General features: G+C 38.8%; 1 long non-coding RNA gene across 2 annotated transcripts in view; it reads right to left on the bottom strand.

The window, feature by feature from the left end:
- Positions 1 to 21643, bottom strand: part of LOC102469966 (uncharacterized) — a 42074-nt gene extending 20431 nt beyond the window's left edge. The window contains exons 1-3 of one of the 2 annotated variants that reach the window (XR_334311.1): positions 21426 to 21643; positions 20931 to 21052; positions 12431 to 12601 (exon numbers count right to left, since the gene is read on the bottom strand). This is a non-coding gene — a long non-coding RNA (uncharacterized LOC102469966). Of the gene's footprint in view, positions 1 to 12430; positions 12602 to 20930; positions 21053 to 21425 lie in introns of those variants that run through there. The other variant, XR_001370262.1, reaches the window with a different exon arrangement.
- Positions 21644 to 23175: the final 1532 nt, after the last annotated feature.

Raw genomic sequence — 23175 nt, 5'->3', positions numbered from 1 at the left:
GGGAAAGAGAAGTGGAATTATCTCTATTTGCAGTTGACATGATTATATAGGCAGAAAATCTAAAAGAATCCACAAAAAGAAAAAACGTTTCTGGAAATGGTAAATGAATACAGCATTTCTATACATGAACAAGAAACAGACTGAGGTAGAGTTGAAGAAAGCAATCCCATATACAATCACCACAAAAAGTAGAAGATACCTAGGAATAAACTAAACTAAAGAAGTCAAAGACCTCTACAAGGAAAATGATGAAAAACAAACAAAAAAAGAATTTGAAAATGACACAAAAATTGGAAAAACATCCAATTTTCCTGGGTTGGAAAAATAAATGTAATAAAAATGTCAATCCCATCCAAACTAATCTACAAATTTAATGCGATTCCAATCAAATTACCACATATACTCTTCACAGATTTAGAAATAAAATCATGGACTTTGTCTGGAATCACAGAAGATCCCATATTGCTAAAGCAATTCTGTGCAAGAGTAGAATAGGAGGCATCTCACTTCCTGACCCCAAAATGTATTAAAAACCTGTGATAATCAAACAGCACAGTATTAGCACAAAACAGGCATACTGACCAATGGAACAGAATAGAGATACCAGAAATAAACCCTAAAACATACAGTCAACTGATTTTTGACAAAGGGCACCAGTCACTCCAGTGCAGAAAAGAAAATTTCTTTAGCAAATGGTGGTGGAAAAATTGGGTATCCACTTGCAGAAAGATTAAACTAGACTCCTGTCTCTCACCAGTAATAAAAATCAACTCAAAGTGGATCAAAAATCTAAACCTAAGACCTCAAACTATAAAACTACTAGTAGATAACAGAGGAGAAACTTTTGGAGACATTAGAGAAGGTAAAGACCTCTTAAATAAGGTTCCCAAAACACAGACAACAATCCCAAAAAGAGAGAAGTGGGACCACATCAGGTTAAAAAACTTCTACACAGAGAAAGAAACAACAATTAGAATGAATCATCAACCCTCAGAATAGGAGAACGTATTTGCAAAGTATTTCTCAGGTAAGGGGCTAAAACCCGAAAATGCAGGGAACTCAAGCAGCTTACCTGAAAAAAGAAAGAAAAATTAACCCAATTAAAACCCAATTAAAAGATGGGTAAATGAACTGAACAGACAACTCCCTAAGGAAGACGTATGTTGAACAAACAACTCTCTAAGGAAGACATACGAACAGCCCAAAAGCATATAAAAAAATGCTCAATATCCCTTATCATAAAGGAGATGCAAATCAAAATCACAGTGAGATATAACCTAAATCTAGTCACAATGGCTAAGGTTAAAAAAATTAAAAATGTTAGGTGCTGGCAAGGCTGTGGTGAAAGGGGACTCTCCTACACTGTTGATGGGAATGTAAATTAGTATAGCCACTGTGGAGAACAATATGGATGTCCCTCAAAGAACTACAAATACAACTACCATTTGATCCAGCAATTCCACTCCTGGGTTTTTACCCAAAGGATAGGAATACGCTCAATTGGAAAAGTACTTGCACATTCACGTTTATTGCAGCATTATTCACAATTGCTAAGATATGGAATGACCCAAAAGTCCATGAACAGATGAATGGATTGAAAAAGTGAGGCACACATACACTACAGAATACTGCTCGGGCTGTGATCTAGCCATTTGGGGAGAAAGGAAGATGTCCCACTGATAACTGGGCCTCCAGCATCCAAAACTCGCGTGAACAGCCCTTCTTCAAGAGGCAGACAGCTCCATGGCTCCTGTGATCTAGCCATTTGGGGAGAAAGGAAGATGTCCCACTATAGAAAGTAGACAAATATGGAAGATTTACTGCTAAGTGAAACAAGCCAGACTATAAAAGAAAGGCATCGTAAGTCCCCATTCTATGGCTAATATTGAAGTACTGGAAGGTATGAAAGCATGGAGAACAACTATGGGTACTAGAGACAGTATGGGTAATGGGGAGATGAGAGGAAGAGAATCAAGAAGAAAAAGAAAGAAACAAAACATTTAAGAATCACAAAAATAGAAAATTGTTGATGATAATGCATATGATAATATCTTTGACTGAACTGATATGCAGTATATTTATGCTGGGGAAATTCATTTTGACTGATACGCAGTATATTTATGCTGGGGAAATTCATTTTGCATGCTGTAATGATATATAGTGGTTGACTGTATAAAAATAACAAAATATATTAAAGATGGAGTTTAAAAAATGGGTAGGGTGGGACCAGCAGTTAGCGTAATGGCTATGTCGCTGAACTCCCATGGAGTCAACCGCAGTTTGAGTCCCGGACCTCACGGCTTAAAACTCATGCCGGGAGCATGTGCATATGTGCCCAAGATCCTGAGAGGAGAATGGAGGAAAAGGGATTGCAGGATGACCATCCCTTCTGGGGGGTGATTTCTCACTTTCTAGCTTTCCGTCTCTCTCTGTCTGTCTGGAGAGCGCACACGCTCTATAGCAAAAACCTCTCCAAAAAAAAAAAAAAAAATGGGGAGGGAAAAAATGCCTTCTCTGAATACCTTGCCTAAAATACTTTTAAACCCTCTTTCTCATTCCTTCATAACTCTTTTAGCAGTTTGGAATTATTTTATATGTTTTTCCATTGACATGATAGTCACCTAAATCCCCTTACATAATTCTCATATCCATGATGAAGAAATCACATCTTCCTATATGCCCTGGTGTACCCAGAGTCAGTCAGAATAACAATAATATCTACTGAACAAATGCATCTGGACACCATTGGCTCTTACATAAATTATGTGTATATTAATCAGGGTAAGTTAAACTGCAATAATAAATATATCCAAATATCTACCATGGACCAAATACAAAAGATTTTGCTCATACATTTATCTTTAGGTTGGTCATGGTTAATAAGTGATTCCTAGCTAGCAGTTGGCTCCTGGTTAGTGGACTGCTCTCTTTAATGGGTGATTAAGGAGTCAAAACTCCTTTCATCTGAGGACTCCAAAATTATCTAGAGCCTAGGCATTGTTTGTATTCTGTGTCAGAAAAGAAAAATACCACAAAAGAAATTTTTGTCTTGTCTTGGTTTCAAAACGAAATCCATTGTGTATTAGAAAAAAAATGTAGTCAAATGACAGCAAGAGAGACTGAGGAGGAGCCCAGGAGAGTAAGTGGGTTTTGATGAAGAATAGCAATCTCCACCATAGCATGAATTATGAGACCCCTGGGCTAGGAGAAGGGATCTGAAGTCAACCTCAATGAAGGCACCACCCACCTGAAAGACCCAGAGTACTTTACCATGAGAACTTCAGTTTATCATCACAGGAAAAGTATTCAATAAGGCAATGTCTATGCTTAAAGAATCCATGGTCCATGTTCACTGTGCTAGAGACCATCCAGATGGATTTAGATCATTGTTTCATTAAAGTGGGGCACTTAACTCCATTGTCATGATAGATATCTTGGATGGCTTTTTTGCCTTTTTTTTTTTCATCGATTTATTTATGTATATTTTTATCTGTTGTAATTTTCAAGCTGCTGGATCCAGGACTCAAATCACAGTTGGCCAAGTGAGAATCCAATGCCTTAATCACCATGCCATCCACTGGCCCCTGGATGGCTCTTAAAAAAAAAAAAAAATCTCTGATTGAAATTGCTAATGAATCTCATTAATTTCAAAGTTCACATTTGCTCCTAATTTTTTTTAATGGAGTTTTTTGTTTGTTTGTTTTTGCTATAGGGTGCGTATGCTTGCCATAAAGACAGAGAGAGATAGAGAGACAGAAAGTGAGAAATCCCCTCCCAGGGGGGATGGCCACACTACAATCCCTTCTCCTCCATTCTCCTCTCGTCCTAATTTCTTTTTAATGGAGTTTTTTGTTTGTTTGTTTGTTTTTGCTATAGGGTGCGTATGCTTGCCATAAAGACAGAGCGAGATAGAGAGACAGAAAGTGAGAAATCACCTCCCAGGGGGGATGGCCACACTACAATCCCTTCTCCTCCATTCTCCTCTCGGGATCTTGGGCACACATGCACACGCGCCCGGCATGAGTTTAAGCCACCGGGTCTGGGACTCGAACCGTGATTAACTACATGGGAGTCCAGCGACATAGTCATTACACTAACTGCTGGTCCCAACCCCTGCTCCTAAATATTTAAGCTTTCATTTGATATTACCTCCCCTCATTTTATATCTATATAACTGTTCCCTGGTGGAATTTTAAATAAAGGTAATTGAAACCGTATCTTGTAGCTGGGTTATAAGTGGAGAACTAGTCCATCTGTTGGCAAAGAAGGTGGGTACTGTTTACCTCTCCATTGTATCTGCCTTCTGTAATTTGGATTGCAGACAGCACCATCTGTTATCAAAATCCACTTATTTGCAGTTGCGCAAGAGTGTAATAGCCTTCCTGGCCTAGATTCAACCCACCTCTGACTCTGACCAGCCGCTGTCCCTATTCCATCTGTGAGAAAAGTTGAGGATGAAAGGCTGGGATCCCAGGCCACCTCAGCCAGGACAACCCTGATTTACTCCCAACAAAACTGTGTCCTGCCCCCAGCAAAACCCACAGGTCCAGGGAGGAAAGAGACTAAGAAAGGACCCTGAACCCAATGAATGTGAAGACATTTCTGTTGCCTGGGAAACAACTCCCTTTGTATCCTGGGATCAGCACAAACATATTCTATAATTTTTTCTCTCAATAATACTTTTCATTTTACTGATGTGCAACATATTGAGGAAATCCAGACATTTGATAAAACTTGGAAGGCAATCACCAAATCTGATTAACCATTTTTAGCATTAACTTCCACTTCTTCTTATCAAAACAGTGTTAAAAGCTTTAAGTATGAATATAGTTAATTTCAAGAGTTAATTCAACATCTTGATTATAGGCCTGCCTCCCTCACTCTCCAACTTGTGTGGGGCCGGGAGGGGAGAATAGAGTTTAAACCATCTGGTGTATCCGTAGCTAACCAGAGAAAAAACTCTGCGAGGTAAGACAGCTGTTTAATAGTTATGACAAAGAAAAGTTTTGGGAGAATTAAACTCTATTATCTATTCATATAGCTGAGTCATCTGTGACTGACAGTTAAATATGGGAGGACTATTTAGGATGATAATTTCTCCACTGATATTTGTATGATAGCTGTTTCATTCTTAACCATAACATGGTTTAGAATTGTTAGATTTGGAGATCATTATTTCTGCTAAACCCAGCCACAACTGCCACTTTCTCAGCATCCTACCCTACATGCTCTTTTCAAAAATATGTAATTAAAAACAAAACTTCTCTTAGTATGTGCATAAAATTGCAGCAGTTGTTTCCTCAGATTGCTAACTACCAATTTAGAGATGCTATCCCAGAAATGTACCTGTTCACAACTATTTGAACACCTGAATTAGATCTCTGCTATTTGTGTGTCTCTTAAATATCAATAGGAGAGGCTTCTAACTTATGGAGAGCAGAATAAAAGAAACTAAAGTGGAAGTTGGTAAAATGACCAGAAGTTAAGTTCCTAAGAGCAGTGATCAAAGCAGGCTCATTTTTGCCCGCGGTTCTCTGCCGCCCAGGGGGGGACAGAAACCAGAGAAGCCTGCTCTCTAAGAAATTTAATAACATACACTAAGAAACTATGGTTCTAAGTCAGTATTTTAGCATTTTGATTTTGACAAAACATTATACTATAAGAACCCTACTAGGTGCTAAATACTGTGCCAGGTGAGAGGAGGCAAAGACATCCATGTCCTGGTTCCTGTCCTCAAAACAGTTTATAATATAGCTGAAAAGATCAATATAAAGGGGAAAAAAATGAAAACCATCCATAAAGAAAAAAATGGATGGTTTGAAGTAGCATAACCATGGCAACGGGGTGGTATAGAATTGGGAAACTCATTCTCCCATTCTTCGTGTCCATGGCAGGCATCACTAATCAATTGTGGCACCCTTTTTGTCTGAACTGAAATATGTTATGGAGCAATTACAGTTATTATATTACAGTTGTTATATATAAGGACATCATGCACTACCTCTGGTGTAAACTGTCAATGCTTAGGGAGAGGAAGAGATGCTTCTTTGAATCCATATTCACTGATATTCCAAAGGCTATTCAGCTGACCTCTCCCATATTAAGCCAAAAGTAACAGAGAAAGATTAAAACCTTTGGAATCCAAATGCCTGAGCATAGAAGGGTCATGACCACTCTGGGCAAGCTCATATATTCTGGTGTTATGCTAGTGAAGGCTGGGGTATGCTTCCACCCCGGTGAAAGGTAAAGCCACTGGACCGGGCCACTTAAAATGGGGTGTGAGAGCCAGCAATTGGCATAATGGCAACGTCGCTTGATTCCATGTAGTCGACCATGGTTCAAATCCTGGCCCCAGTGGCTTAAACTCACGCTGGGCACATGTACATGCATGCCCGAGATCCTGAGAGGAGAACAGAGGAGAAGGGATTGTGGTGTGGCCATCCTCCTAAGGGGTGATTTCTCACTTTCTGTCTTTTTGTCTCTCTGTGTCTTTCCGGCAAGCGCATGCGCCCTATAGCAAAAACCTCAACAACAACAAAAAAGGGGTATGATGAGGGTATCTTATCTTAGTTCCTATAAAATAACTCCAAAGATGGTAAGAAGTGTAATCCTGTCTGGAAGGAATATTTTCATCATCATGTCAACATTCTAGTCCTACCATTTGGCAAGAATAAAGTATGTGCCTTGGAACAGAAAGTGGATCTCCAGGGGAATAAAAAGGGACATTTTAACCTAGGAAAACAGCATAGTAGGAAGTCATATGCTTATATCTTGCAGAGACTAGACTCAAGACACCCCAGAGCAAAAATTCCTGAGATTGATAGATGGTTATTTTCAAACCAGAAGTCGTCTTCAGGAAAGAGAACAGTTCACTCATTTGTTCAGAAGATATCTTCTTAGGCCTACCCAGGCAGACTACAATAGCAAGAAAAACAAACATGAATTCTACCCTTAAAAAGTTTATGGTCCACTAAGGGGAAAACAATCTGCTTCACTCAATCCTACCAATAGTGATGTGTCACAGGCAATATTTTAATATATTACCATACTCATTTCCTATTGTTGCTGTAACAAATTCCCACAGATGTAATGGCTTAAAACAACTCAAATGTGTCATAGTTCTAGAGAGCAGAAGTTCACAATGAGTTTTACAGGGCCGAAAGCAAGTTGTCAGCAGAGCTGTATTCCTTCTGGAAGCTCTAGAAAAAAATCGGTTTATGACTTTTCTAGCTTCTTGCCCCAATTCCTCAGCTCTGGAGTTTTCTTCCATTTCAAATTTCATTTCTCAAATCATGACTTCTGTTCTGGCATCTTCTTTTTTTCTGATTCTGACCTTCCTCCCTCCCTCTTACAAGGGCCCTTGTGATTACATGGAACCCATCCAGACAATCCAAGACAATCCCTCCATCTCAACATGCTTAATAACTTCTGCGAAGGCCCTTTTGCCGAAAGGTAAATTTACTTGATCCGGGGATTAGGATGTGATCATCTTCATGGGGGAGAGAAAGGTGGTACATTATTCAGTCTATCTTCATTACCATCTGCTATTCCTTTGAATTTCTTTTATTTCTTTCCTCCTCTACACCACTCAAGTAGCATGAACAGCTTTCTCTGAGTTCCTCCTCCCATCTCTGAACAGCCATGAGAAGAGAAGAGGCTGGAGCAGAAGATGGCCTCGAAAGTCACAGCACTCAATTGCTAGAGTCAGGCTCTTGAGAGAGAGAAAAGGCTGATTTGAATTCCAAAAACCTTCGTTTGGAAAATCACAATCTGAAGTCTGAAGAATGAGGGCATAAAGTTAATCTATCTATAATAGATTAGAAAGAGAACTCATTTGTTTCTGTCCAAAAGGGGATAAAGCTTTGTCCAGCTGGTCACAGCAGAAAAACCAGAAGGGACTGTCATGAATGTAGGATGAGTGGGTCCCTGAGAAGTCTGCAGCCCTGACTCACTGTTGAGGTCAACATTCCTGCAGAAGAGCAGACAATGGGGACCACAGTCATCGGAAGACTGTGATACTCCCCTCAGGGGCAACCAGATGTGGGTAACTTTTCAGGCTCTCATCCTCCAGGTGTGGGATATGGTGCACCCCACAGTAGGGAGCACCAAAGATGTTCTTATTTCCCCCAAGATGGGAGTGGAATGACCTGAAAAGGAACCAGAGGACCCAAAGTTTAAGAAATAGAGAGAATTCAGCATTTAGGATCTGCTGCAGATGCACTAAAATAGGGACTGAAATGATGGGACCATATCCAGAAGACACCAGCAAAGGAAAAGGCAGCTCAGGCCTAGCCCTAACACTGCTGCCAGGTGACACAAAGCTTCTTTCCCCTGGATGCAGTGGCTGAACTATAATCCAAAATCGTGGAAGACAGAGAAGAGAGAGGACCCTGAGTTACTTCAGAGAAAGCCCTATTCTGACTACATTTAAAGCAAGAAGCAACTGACTCACCTTTACTATGTCTAAGGAAAATTAAGGTCAGGTGATTTGGGGTTATAGAAAACACCTAAATTATAGAGAGTAAAACTGAATTATTGGGGGACAGCAGGTGACATGGTGGTTAAGGCACTGGACTCCCACATGGCTGACCACAGTTCAAGCCCTGCACCTGATAGCATATCAGGCATGTGTACATGCATGCCCGAAATCCTGAGAGGAAAATGGAGAAGAAAGGACTGTGGCTAGGCCATTCCCCCTTGCAGGTAGTTTCTCACTTTCCCTCTCTCTGGCAATCTTACACATCCTATGACAAAAACCTAAAAGTGAAAACAAAAATAAAACAAATTACTTTAGAAGGATATTCAGGGGAGATTCTGTTCTAGATGAGTTTAGCAAGGGTCTCCCAGAGGAAGTTTGGACTGAAATCTGTAGGTCTACGAGCCTTTTGTGTCATTTTGTCATCTCCAGATCTTTGAGCCTCCTTAATACTTTTTGAAAATGTCATCGCAGTGTGTCCTCTCTGCACCCAGGTGGAGAGCAATAATAGGATGGCTAGCATTTATGGAGAATTTGCTGTAGGACATTCACTTCTCTATCTGACTGGCTCATGCCTGGAGTTATTAACAGAGTGTGGTCTATCTTCATATAGTATTGAAGGGGTCAGGGGGCCCACAACCACAGGGGGAGCCAGCTTTGGGAATATGAGTGAGAAACCACAGGATGAGGGCAGACCCCAAATTGAAGATTCAGGGCTAATTCCTTTGTGTCCTGGTATTGTAGAGCCCCACCCAGCCTCCATAAGTTGCATTCTATTCCCTGCATCTGACACTCTTGTGCTTGCCTTGGGGTAGGGAGCAGTTCTTACAGTTTCCAAATAAATATTGTGCATCTTCCTACACTGCCATTTTTAGTTTGCTTGTTTGTTCCATGACAGAGAGAGAGAGAGAGGAGAGAGAGAGTGTGCCCAGGTGCCCCCAAAAGGGTCTCCATACCATGATATGCCCCTAGATTCAGCCAGCCTGGATGGCAGGCACATGCATGCACAGCTGGCATGTTCAAGGAGACCTCAGGAGACAAACCTGAGACCTTCCTATTTGGGTTCAGCACTACAGAACATTGTGTTACCACGTGTCACTCTGACTGGTCCACTACTATATCAATTTTCTTCTAAGATTTGGGTGATAGTAATGAAGCATTTAATTAGAAATAATTTCAATGTTTTGGGACCAGCAGATGGTGTAATGGTTACATGGCTGGACTCCCACATAGTTGACCGTGGTTCAAGTCCCAGACTTGACAGCTTAAAACTCATGCCAGGCATATGTGCGTACCCAAAAAAATCCCAAGAGGATGGAGGAGAGGGGATTGTGATGTGGCCATCCCCCCTGCTGGGTGATTTCTCACATTCTGTCTCTCTGTCTCTCTCTGTCTCTCCTGCAAACACACGTGCCCTGTAGCAAAAATCTCACCAAAAAAAAAAAAAGAAGAAAGAATTTCAATGTTTTCTTCAGAATATAAAAAGCATGCACAAAGTTTAAGCAACATACAGAAAAGAAAAGCTGAAGAATGGTACCATGTCCAGCTGAATACCTACCACCTAAATCAACTGTCAGTAATTGCTGTATCTGACCAGATAGTTGGTGGTAGTGGTATTGAACTATTGAAATGTAAATCACACACATCTAATTAAATATTTTAGTTTGTATCATTTGAAATATAAACATTACAAATAAGGTTCATTATCACAGCTCACTATGAAATGATAATTTACTAATCTTTATTTTTAAATTTTTGCCAGAAGGCATGTGTACTCACTGGAGAGAGAGAGAAAGAGAGAGGGGAAGTGAGAAAGCAACCCTCCTTCCTATGGGAATGGTCATACCACAATCCCTTTTCCTCCATTCTCACTTCTTTTGGAATTTTGGGGCATTCATGCACATGTACCTTGTGTGTTTCTCAAGCTGCCAGCCAGGGCTCGAACCCCATGGTTGACCATATGGGATCTAGTTGCCTTTACCACATGCCATGGACTGGCCCAATAATTCCCTAATCATGTTTAATGTCCATAGTATAATTATACTTAATCTATGGTCCCCAGATGTCTTTTACAGTTTGTTTAATTTCTAGCTAGGATCTCAACAAGTTTTATATACTGCATTTGTTATGTTTCTAAATTGGAATGACCTCCCACTTGCTTTTAAAAATGCTGACCCTTTGAAAAAGCCGATCTAATTGTCTTAAAGAACATCTCATGTAGTAAATTCGCCTGATAGTTTCTTTCAAGTATTGTATAATTTGTTCTTTACCTATAGACTGCCAATCTTTCATAAGTTTTTCAAAGGTTTTTTTCCATAGCCACATGCACTCACTGGAGAGACAGTGAGAAAGAAAGTAAGAAATAACCCCAGAGAAGGTTTTTCTATTCTCCTCCTGGGATTTTGGGCCCTGCCTGGGAGGTTATTCCATTCTCTTCCTGGGATTTTGGGCCCTGCCTGAGTTTCAAGCCATGGGTCTGGACTCAAACTGCATGGGAGTCCATGTGGGAGTTCAGCTCCTTAACCACCTGCCACTTGCTGATCCCTATAAATAGTTTTTAAAACATGCATATTTTAATAATTTTCACTATTTATATTTTATTATAATCAGGACACAGATTTATCTTGATCTTGGTAATTTTGCTAAGTATGTTACATGCATTGCATTATGGACTCCTCATAGCAACCTAGAAAGATGATATCATGACATTTTTATTATAACTACTTTGCCAGTAAGGACAATGATCTTTGAAGTGTTTAATTATTTTCGCAGGATCACAGAGTGAGGGAGTAGACCACTCTACCCTTTCCTGTCTGCAAAGTCTGAGCATGCTTCTAATATAAACCTCATGCCTATGTCCCCGACCAGTACACAGGCTCTTTGAGGGTGCTTAACACAGGGCACAATGCCACTGCCTCAGGATTGATTCATAAACGTGACTGCTGAGTGACTGCAGTCCCGAGCCACAGCCTGCATTGATGATAGGTTACAGATCAGTTAAACGATTGAACAAATGAATAAATGAATGATAATATTTAGGAGGCACTAACTTGGCCTTAGAGATTTGAGATTTATTAAAATTTGGGAAATTATTAAGATTTGGAAAAAATGAACAGGACTGGTTTTAATAACGGTCCTTAAAGAGGACCTGTACATCTCATAAATGACAACCATCCCTTTGCTGTACTCTTGTAGTACTCCTGCATTTATTTCAAGTTTTCAGACAACATATTATAAGGACATTTCAGGGGGCTTTTTTGTTTTGTTTTTTTTTTTTAGAGGTTTTTGCTACTGGGCACATACATTTGCCACAGAGAGAGACAGAGAGACAGAAAGTAAGAAATCACCCCCCCAGGGGAGATAGCCACGCCACAATCCCTTCTCCTCCATTCTCCTCTCAGGATCTTAGGCACACACGCACATGCGCTTGGTGTGAGTTTAATCCACTGGGTCCGGGACTTGAATGGTGGCCGACTACATGGGAATCCAGCGACATAGCCATTACCCTAACCTGCTGGTCCTGGAAATTTCAGATTTTACACTTGAAACTTTATCACAGGTTTCCATTTACTAAAACACTTTCTCTAAAGTGAAAATTTTCTCCCACTGTCTCTTGCAATCTTCGCTCCTTAGAAGATGACTTTAAAGAATGAACACAAGTAAACCCTTCATGTAGCTAGAGCATTTGCAAAAGGAGAGTTGATGAGAAAATGTCTTCCATAATTCTCATGAGACCAAACGTCTACGTTTGGCACTCACACACTTATCACGCACCTTCTAGATCAGATGATGAATTGGACAGGGAAGATGCTATTAGCTCCTATGGCTAGGGGCAGTGGCTCTACATTGCTCAGAATTAATGATGAATATAAGCACAAATAATGTGTATTTTTGTGACAGTTAGAAAAGTTTTTTAAAATTTTTCTTCTAAGAATATCAAAAAAGAAGAAAAAAAAAAAAGTCAAGAAACTTCCAGTGTTCTTCGATCACTAGTCCTCAGGCAGGTTTCTATGAAGAAAAGGTCATGACTGTTTCCACAATGTTTTCCAATAAAGATTGGTCAGGTGTCTGTCCTGTGTAGGTGCAAGCATTCTTGACAAAGTTATGTTAAACAAGTGAAGGTTCCTGGAAGAAAATCAGATGTAAAAGAATGACTTAGCATGAACTCAATAGCCCACTCAATTTCACCTACTTTGTTTAGTTTTCAAAGGATAAATCTAGACCCACACTAGATTTTTTTTCCTGATAAGTAATCCCTCCATGAGCAACTAACAAGGCTTGCTGGCATTCAGACAATCATTTAGAGCTGTGACACTTATAAAAAGGGACTCGTATTTCTGGTCTACATTCCTAGAGATTCTGATTCAGAAGATCTGGTATTTGCTCAGAAATTTCTACTTTTAAATACTTTGGGGATTATTCTGCACAGAGCCATGTTTGGGAACCATAAATGTATAATTATTCAAAGTCAGCAGCAGGGTCAATATACTTTCAAAGAGGATTAATTTGCTGCATGGTAAAATGTTAGATCATCTCAGATCTGAGGCAAGCAGTCAAAGCATCTCAATCTTGGGTGTACTTTAGAATCACTTTGGGGAGATTTTCACAAATGAGATCCTTTGCCCTCTTTCCAGATTACTGAAATCAGAATCCCTGTAGTAAGGTCAGGGGATTGTTATTAGTTATTTTTTAGAGGTAGAAGATAGCGTTAAATAAAATCTTAATCAAATGCACATCACTTTGGTGGCCTATTGCTGACTTTTGAGGTCATTCCAGATGGAGAAAAAAAGTTCTACTTGTTTAATTAACTCAGTGATATTCTCTATGCCTTGCAAATTGCATAGAATGTAACACTCTCAATTAGAGAAGGTTGATCTTACCAACTTCATTTTAAAGTAAAGAAAGTGATGTTTAGAAAGTATTGCACAAGCTACAATTGATAGAACTAGCATGCAGGCTTACAGTATAGCCCCGAGGACAGTGATCTTGTTATTGCACCACACATTTTATAAGGATTAGTGCTGAATTTCATCTCACACTAGTTAAAGGTTATTTTATCATTGCTTTGTAAAGATCCCTGTGACTCTCTAAGCTTGACTTGAATGGCAGATAGGTGTCCAGGGCAGGGGTGAGGACCCACACAATCACATACACTCATAGAAGGTAGATAGTCAAGTATAAACTGATTTTCTGTGATGTTCAGAATTTGCATCTTATTAAAATATGATATGAACAAGAGAAAAAAATCAAAGACAAGCAGTTAAGTAAATCAAAAATTTGCAAGGAAAAGAATAAATGACTCAGTGACAGAGAGTGAAAACAAGATAACATAATATATATATTTAGGATCAGGCTTTCTAATTTACTGCAATCTGTGGTTCTCTGAATCTGACTACATTGGGTATAATTATTTCTGTCTAAATAATTTTGCAGACTTGCAGCATAATAACTCTGGATCACAAATAAGAATCAACTCCGCTGTGCTCACAACACAGCAATAATTATGTTCTTGAGTTGGTACAGCTCCTTACAGCTTGGTGCAAAGTAATTATGTTTTTTCTTGGTGCAAAGCATATTAACCTGTGGAAATTACAAACCATGAAGTGTAAGAAAAATCTGTGTTTCTAATGCGAAAATGCCAGATTTGGCTTCTGAAAATTCCAATCCAAGTGAATTAGCTGGCATGGCAAGGTCTCCCTGGTGGAAACTTCTGGTCACTGGTGAGGTCATCAGCTTCCTACATGGACAGGGAGAACTTTTAGTGAATAAGATGTGAAAATAGTTGTCTAAGTGCCCAGCAAAGCTGGAAATGTGCATTTGATTGTGGAGAGAGCACTAGAGTTGTTGAAATTTATTCAGATTGATACCTGTGGTTTTAGTCATTCATTTTTATGCGGTATATTGCTTTCCATGAATATACCACAATTTGTTTATCAATTAGTGGTTGCCTCTGGGGAGTGATGAGGGTTGCCATGGCATTGAGTGGAATGTGATTGAAGAAGAGTGCCCAGCAGGTTCTACTGTATTTGTGATGCTTTACTACTTCAGTTGGAGAGGGACTGTGCAATATGTGTTATCTCATTCGCCATGTTTTTCTTCATCTGAAATAATCAGTAACTTCTTTTTATTGTCACAAAAGAAAGAATACAATTCAGAGAAGATGGCAGGGGGCATATATTTTGGATCTGTCAGTAGTGCCACATAAGATAGAGCAACTCCATAGCAAGTCAGAACCCATAAACAAAATTTACAACAAAATTACCAGGAAAGAAGATGTTCCTGAAATCTCCAAAATGCAAACAGGTGGAGAAAAATTTCCAATAACCATCAGACATTTGGTACCAATAAGGGCGAAAGCAGAAGAAAGATCTAAAAACAGGAGGACACCTAAAGAATCAGCAAGAATACGCTGGTGAGCACAGCATGCTTATCGAGAACAGAGCTGAACCTTTGAGATATTTAGCCTGTTCCAATAATGAGTTGTGTCAAGAGACCTGGATTAAGAAGGTTTGAAGGGATTGGAGCTGTCTAATTCCTGTGAACTCTGGACTCCTGTCTAGGATAGAGCTCCAAATTAAAAACATATTATTACAATTGCAATCAACATTGAAAAATAGAAGCTAATAAAAATATTAAATGATGGGACCAGCAATTAGCATAATGGCTATGTTGCTGGACTCCCATGTAGTCAACTGCAGTTTGAGTCCCGGACCCAGTGGCTTAAACTCACACCAGGCACATGTGCGTGCATGCCCAAGATCCCGAGAGAATGGAGAAGGGATTGCAGCATGGGCATCCCCTCTCCCCCGGGGGCAACTTCTCGCTTTCTATCTGTCTCTCTCTGTCTTTTTGGCGAGCACACACGCCCTATAGCAAAATCCTCTCAAAATAAAAATAAATAAATAAAATATAAAATGAGATAAAAATCATAGGGGTGGAGGAAACAGTCAAAAAAAATCATAAATTACACTATCATATTTTGAATAACATGTAAAAATAAAAAGTTTATGAAGTTAGAAAAGTTACATTGGAGTCAAACCTTTCTTTCTTTCCTCCTTAAAGAATTATTTTATTTAACTTTATTTTTTTATTTTTAATTTAACCAGAGTGAGAGAGAGAGGGAAAGGGATTTTGGGCACACACACACACATGTCCCCAAGGCAAGCCTCCAGGTCTGGGATTTGAACCACGGTCAACCGTGTGGGAATCCAGTACCTTTTACCAACACACCACCTGCCGGCCCCTGGAGTCAAACCTTTCTAAAAGTTCAGGAAAACTAATTTCATATAAAAAGTGACAACAGAATACTATTAAGATCAAATTTCATATAAGATTACAATATAAAAAATGCATTACAAAGAAGAATTACATACTTATAGAAATGAAAATATTTCTAAAAAACATAGTAACAAAAATTAAATCAATTTTAAAAGGTACCAAGATAATATAACATAAATCAGAATTAGAAAAATTCAGAATAAGCTAACCAAACTCAAGAAATAATTAAAAATACAACTTTAGTTTCAGGACCAGCAGTTAGCATAATGGCTATGTCGCTGGACTCCCATGTAGTCGACCACAGTTTGAGCCCCAGACCCAGTGGCTTAAACTCACAACGGGTGTGTGTGCAGGCATGCTCAAGATTCTGAGAGGAGAATGGAGAAGGGATTGCGGCATGACCATCCCCCCTGTGGGGTGATTTCTCGCTTTCTGATTCTCTGTCTCTCTCTATCTTTCCGGCAAGCGCACGTGCCCTATAGCAAAAACCTCTCAAAAAAATGAAAAAAAAAAAACCCAAAACTTTAGCTTTACCTACTGTGGTGTGTGCTACTAAGACACCATGCTCCATAGATTGGGACCACATAGGATGCCTGGGTTTTATTTCTGGTCCAGCCTAAAAGTCATGCATGGTGGTGTGTGCCTATAATCCCAGTGATTCAGCAGGCTCAAGTAGGAAGAATGTTAGCACAAAGCTGGTCTTGACAAAATAAGGAGACTTTGTTTACAAAAAGAGTCAGATGCTGATCAGTAGGTGGCATGGAGGTTAAGGCAGCTGGATCCCACATGCTCAGCTTTGTGGTTTGAGTCCCAGACTAATAGCTTGGAGATGCACTGTGTTTGTACACATGCATTCTCAAAATCCTGAGAGGAGAATGGAGAAGGGATTGTGATGTCGCCATAGCCCCCAGGGTGGGTGGAGAGGTGCCGGGGTCCAGCCTTGGCGGGGGTGGGTTGACTCATCAGAGGCGGTGCAGGTGAACAGAATTAGGCTGAAATCTCAATGCTCCTTAGCATGTTCTCAGGCGGGTACAGCCAGAGCAAAAAACTCTGGACAGCAGCCCCATGGCTATTAAAACATGTGTATTTATTGAGGGAGGTTTAGGAAGTAAAGGGGCTGAGGGGTAGTAAAAAATCTACTTTAAGGAACAGGGTATACAAAGAATGGAAACAATTATTATAAAACATGCTGTTTGTCTTGTCAGATTAGGTAAAAATCAATTGCAGTATTTAGGATGAGGAAGTCCGTTTGTCTGTTGTATTTTCTTCTTAGATCTTGATTACTGGGTAGGGTCCTTTGAAGAGGGGTCTTGCAGGATGTTTGATAGCCTCAGTCCCAGACTAGTTTGATAACTTTAGTCCCAGGCCAGGGCGGTAACATTGCTGATTACAAAGACCTAGATAGAAATCTTGTCTTGTTAAGTAAAGACACAGTTAATATATGGACTAATGGACTATCTATATATTACAACAATAGAGGGTGAGTCTATGATCTTATATGGAAAAGGAAGATGATCTTGTAGCTCAGGAGACAACACAGGATGTTTTATTAGCAGTTTTTCATAGTCAACAGCACATAGATGAGAAACTCTTTGTAGTTGAAAACTACCTGTTGCTTTAGATAAGAGCTCCCAGCTAAGGTAGTTAATCTTTCTCTGGAGCCCTCAGGTTTGTTCATCCTGTCCTCACCAGTCAGACTTTTCCTTTCTTAAAAAACCCATGGGTTTTTGTTTTATTTGCTGTTTGTCAATTAGTGAGTTCTTTTGTTTTATCTCCGGTGAATGTGCTGACTTTCCCTAGCAGAGCTAACTTTGGCCTCTAGCTTTAACAAGGGATATTTATATAAAACTAGCCTTAAACTAAATTAATCTACATATGTTACTAATGCTAATTTGGCTTATACTAACTTAATCTTAACATATGTTAATTTTGGCTAAAACAGACAGGTGGGGGAGTCTCAAACTTCCTGAGAGCTTGAGAGAGCTCGAGGAGGAGCTCCAGCTCCTCTTAGGGAATCACATTCCTACAAGATCACTAATTGGCTTTATTGTAATGGTTGGGGGTGATATTTTACCCTTGTAAGGTACCGTAATAACAGTAAAACTCACGGCAGAGAAATTAACTACAGGCCAGTAAAACAACACAAGGAGGGTTAGTAAATCGCCGGCCTTGTCTTGCAGTTTCTTCCCAACCCAGGCCTTGCCTTTAGACGTGGGATACAGCCTCTTTACCAGCTTGTGTTGTCTGCATGGCCCCGTCAGAGGGGATGTCTCACTTTTCCATTCTCTCTATTTCTGTGTCTTCAGTGACCACACAGAATAACCAATAAGATTACTATAGTTAAGTTACTAGATATAGTTAAAAAGAAAACCAAAAAATTATTTAGATATCTAGGCAAAAAGAAAATGTGATTTAAAAGGAAAGTAAGGCCAGCCAGTGCATGCCGATTAAGGCAGATGGATCCCACATGACCAACAACATGGCTTAAGTCCCAGACCTGACATCTTGAAAAACACACCATACATAAGCATTGTATGTTCAAGTACCAAAAGGAGAGAGAAATGGAGGAGAAGAGATTGTGATGTGGCCATGTCCCATAGAATTTGCTTTTTCCTTCTCTCTCTCTCTCTCTCTCTCTCTCTCTGGTGAGTGCCTATTGCCTCTGGCAATTTTTTTTTAAAAAAAGGAAAATAAAATTGGATTATGATCACAGGATATTTTTTCCAGCACTATGTTATGCCAGAAGAAAATAAACTAGCATATTTAAGATACATAAAAAAGAAAACACCATAGTTCCCCTTTATCCATGGGGGAATATGATCTAAGGTTCCAGTAGATGCTTGAAACCACAGATAGTACCAAGTCTGATGTATACTATATTTTTATGTATTGGATTGTCAGAAAAATTTCTACACAAAAATGTGCCATGACACATTTTCTGACAACCTGATACATACATACATATGATAAAGTCTAATTTATGAGTTAAACATAGTAAGAGATTAACAACAACAAATAATAAAAAATACATTATAACAATATATAGTAGGAAAAATTATGTGCAGAATGTATCTCTCTCTCAACATACCTGACCTTGATTGACCATGAGTGACTAAAACTGTGAAAACTATAAAGGTGGATAAGGGGGGACTATTGTGTGAGCCAAGATTTTATATACAATGAAGTTTAACTTCAAATATAAAGAACATAGACAAATGGTTACGAAGATAGATGAACTCATAAAACATTGTTTGTGTGAGATCTTCCTAAGAAACCATGTGAAGAACAAGCTTCAGATAATCAAAATGACCAGAGTTATCAATATAAGGGTGGATAGTGAGCATTAAATATATTTTCCCTTGTAAAATGAAGACTAAACATAAGCTAAAAGGATATATCATTATACATAATGGCTAAAATTAAATATAATTGGTGATAGAAGTATTACAATTGTTATCATCATATGCTAGTATGTATAAGCAGAATAAAACAAATAAATAATTGTAAGGTATTCTAATTTGATCATCCCCTATATCTTTTAGAACCCAGACTCCTAGTGTGATAAAAAGGAGATTCAGGAGTCGTACAGTAAAAGTCAAGTTAAACCCTATAGTTGTGAATCTAATTTGAAAATATTAGTATGAACTCATAAGTTAGTTTATCTTTATTTGGTGGGGAAGAGGGAGAAAAAGATTATACATATACACACACACATATATATATATACACACAATCTTTTAACTCTGTCCACTGTAGCTATGAACATCCAGTGACAATGAATATTCTAAGAACCTGGATTGTACTCATGAAATATTATTTCCCAGTAAAAGAATAAGACATTGTGAAAAAATTGATTTCAGGTCTAGAGCAGCGAATATAGAAAATGAATGTGAAATGTTATATAATACAGATAATAAGACTACCTCCCCTGGCCAAATATGGGACAATTATAGTGAGTTTCAACAAGACAATCGAACTCCAAGAAATATGTTCAAATCCATAATTTGAATTCATAATGACCATTTAAATAATTAATTTGTCACCTCTGGAGACTACAGATACCAATTCTGTATCTTGGAAGCTGGGAAAAGAGTAAAAACAATCAAGCACTTACTCTGTCTTTCCTATAGGAACTATGCCATTGGATAACCAAATTGTAGATGAGGAAATTTATCTCCTCTGAGATTGTTCCAATAAATACATGCAAGTGAAATGACAGAATCAGAGCCTTACCATTCTACAACCTCTCAGTAAATTAATCAGTTCAGGTGCTGAACATCATGAGTATTAACAGATCCATGTTTCTCCTCATAAAAGGACACAACCTGTAGTCTTGCCAATGGAGTCTAACTTGAGTCTGATCCATCTGCAAAATTCCACGAAATAGTACCAGGGACATGCTAATCACATAGTCAACAAAGCTCAATCTATGGGAGATTGTAAATCAAAAGGCCTGGATTCTTCTCCACACAAATTTTAAAGAAAATAAATGGATGACAATTACATAAAACTTTAAAAACCTATCAAAGTTTCATACAGCCAAGATTAAACTAGAGTATCTAAAGATAACTTGGGTGACAAACACAGAGGCTCCCAAGGATGTGATTACTAGAAAAGTTTGATAATGGTGACATAGAGAGAAAGACATAATCTGTCATTGGAACAGGGCACATGAAGGAATTTATGAGGCAAGTTCTGGCTTTTTGACTAAGATGATAGCTCCAAGATTATTTGCTTTAAAATAATTCACTAAGTTACTCAATAATTAAATAAATAGTAGATGAAAGTAAGAAAACTAGATTTGGATTAAAATCCATTTAGCATTAAAATCATACATATGCCCTTGTTAGCCATTTCCTTTGGGAAGTTCTTAGCTTTGCTGAGACTTAGTTTTTCTCATCATCAAAATGGAGTCCAACTTGCAGTGTAGGGGTAAAAACATGCTTCTTATCTCCATATTTTTGTCAAGATGGAATAAAATGTGATAACGTAAGTAAATTTCACTGAGCCTAGCTGATTAGCATTAAATAAGACCGTGGGAAATGATCTTAGAATATAAATATGGATCCTAAACGTCTACAGGCAGCTTTTCTTTGGAAATAGAAGGTCTGGGTCTACCAGTTCACACTCTAAGTGATGAAGGAAGTTACTTTTAAAATAGGAATAAAAATAATACCTGTGGCCCCAGGTGATTATGACACCTGAAAGAAAGGACAGGCATGGACTCCTTGTGCACTATCAATTCTTCATGGAGAGAGAGTGACAGACATCATCTTCCAGCACTCCAGCAGGGGTGGTCTGTCGAATGGCAAGTGGAAAAATTAATTGTCACAGTGGTTGCCCCCGTCAATGCAACATTTTCAAATATGCAAGTGTGTTTGTGTGTGTTTAAACATAATAGAAAAATCTTTATTGAGTAATAGCTATGATTCAGGAAGCAGTACAAGGCAATTTATGTGGATTAAAGTATAAGCAACAGTATTATTATCCCTCCTTATGAACAGAGAGACAGAAATGTAGAGGATTAAGTCACAAGCTCAAGACAGGAGCTACAGATGGGTGGAAGCAAGATTCATATAGGCTGGCTGGTGACAGCCCAGCTCCTCTAAAATGCCCAGTAAAGAATGTATGGGTGAAAAAGAAGAATATTGAAATCATCTTCACCACTTACCTGTTCCCTCCTGGGATGTCCCCATACACCAGCTCCAGGCACAATTCCGCCAAGGAGGACCTTGCTCAGGGAATCTGCAGCCACAGCCGAAGCCTGTAGCCCCCACGTTTCACTGCCATCCTGTGCATGGAATTGCCTTGGAACCATGATCTTGAATCAGTTCTTAGGAGGGTTTTGTCTCCTTTGAATCTTCATATTGGTGTTCTGGCTGCCTGGACTTAAAGGTCACTTTGTTGGCTTTTTTTGTTGGCAACCTCCACCATGATGCTTCAATAGGCTGCTGCTATGTGAATAAACATGAACTTCGCAACAGTTTTTTGTTGAAAAATTGCCTTTTTCGGGAACCAGCAGTTAGCGTAATAGCTATGTCTCACGTAGTTGACCGCGGTTCGCATCCCGAACCTGGTGGCTTAATACTCATGCCGGATGCGTGTGCGTGCATGCCCAAGATCCTGAGAGGAGAATGGAGGAGAAGGGATTGCAATGTGATCATCCCCCCTGGGGAGTGATTTCTCGCTTTCTGTCTCTCTGTCTCTCTCTGTCTGTCTGGTGAGAGCACGTGCCCTATAGCGAAAACCTCTCCAAAAAAAAAAAAAAAATTACCATTTTCATCTACTAATTCTGTTTAAAAGCTGAAGGCAAATAACCCAGAAGTTAAGACTTTAAATGTAGGGGCTAAATTAAAATGGGTTCCAATCCCGTCTTCATCATTTTGCTTACTAGATGACCTTGGACATGTTCTCCAACTTCTCTGCCTGTTTTAGTTCTCTCATTGGTAAGAGGGGAACAACACTGCCTACTGAATGGAGTTGATGGGAGGATTAAACATAGCACAGTACTAGGCTCAGTTACTGAGTTACTAAGTTACTAAGTTACTCAGTTACTAAGTTCTCAGTAAAAGGTAACTTCTAGTACTTTATTGTTATTACAATGAGTTCCAAATTGAAAAGACATGATCTGTATTTGCCTTCAAACAAATTTTCTTCTTTTCAAACAAGTAATTGAAGATTAACTTCCACAAATACAAAAATACATATGGTCAACTTTATTAACTGTGACATTTTTTGAAAGAGCAGTGATTGGAGTCAATCCAAACGCTGTTAATAAGAGATTAGTTGAATAAATTATTGTACGTACATGCAACTGAGTACTATAAAAAAGGTAGCCAGGAAAAATGTAGGAGAGATAGCTTCTTGTACTGGTTTGAGGTGATCCCAATCATGTGCTGTTACATGAAAAAAAAAAAACAATCAAATGCTATTTTGGGGGTAAGAAAGAAGAGGAAATAAATATATGTGCGTATGCTGACCTATCTTTAAAAATAAAAATAAAGCAGCAAGAATAGCTAAAAATGAATGAAAATGGTTGCCTATAAATGGCAGGGGTGGAGGGAAGCAGAATAAAAAGAGGGCAAATACAGATGGAAATAAGACTTCTTAAAGAATACTTTTTCATATATTGATACTTCTGGCTTTTGAATCCTAAAAATGTTTTATATTCAAAAAGTAAAATCATATCCAAAAGGACCCCAAAAAATCCATGAAGAAAAATCAAATGCAATCAATGAAACAAACTATATGATTATCTGCCATACAGAGAGTAGTTATCCCTAGTGACATTTAAACACAGACCTCAGATGGTCCATGCACAGTGAGAACCTCAACAAAAAGAACAGCAGATAAATTTAATCATTTATGGGTTTCATAGACAGAAATCAAAATATTATAATTTTGAAACAGATTTATATATG

The sequence above is a fragment of the Tupaia chinensis genome, unplaced genomic scaffold (assembly GCF_000334495.1).
Source record: "Tupaia chinensis unplaced genomic scaffold, TupChi_1.0 Scaffold000197_1, whole genome shotgun sequence".
Lineage (NCBI taxonomy): Eukaryota > Metazoa > Chordata > Mammalia > Scandentia > Tupaiidae > Tupaia > Tupaia belangeri.
This window is presented reverse-complemented; position numbering and strand designations above follow the sequence as displayed.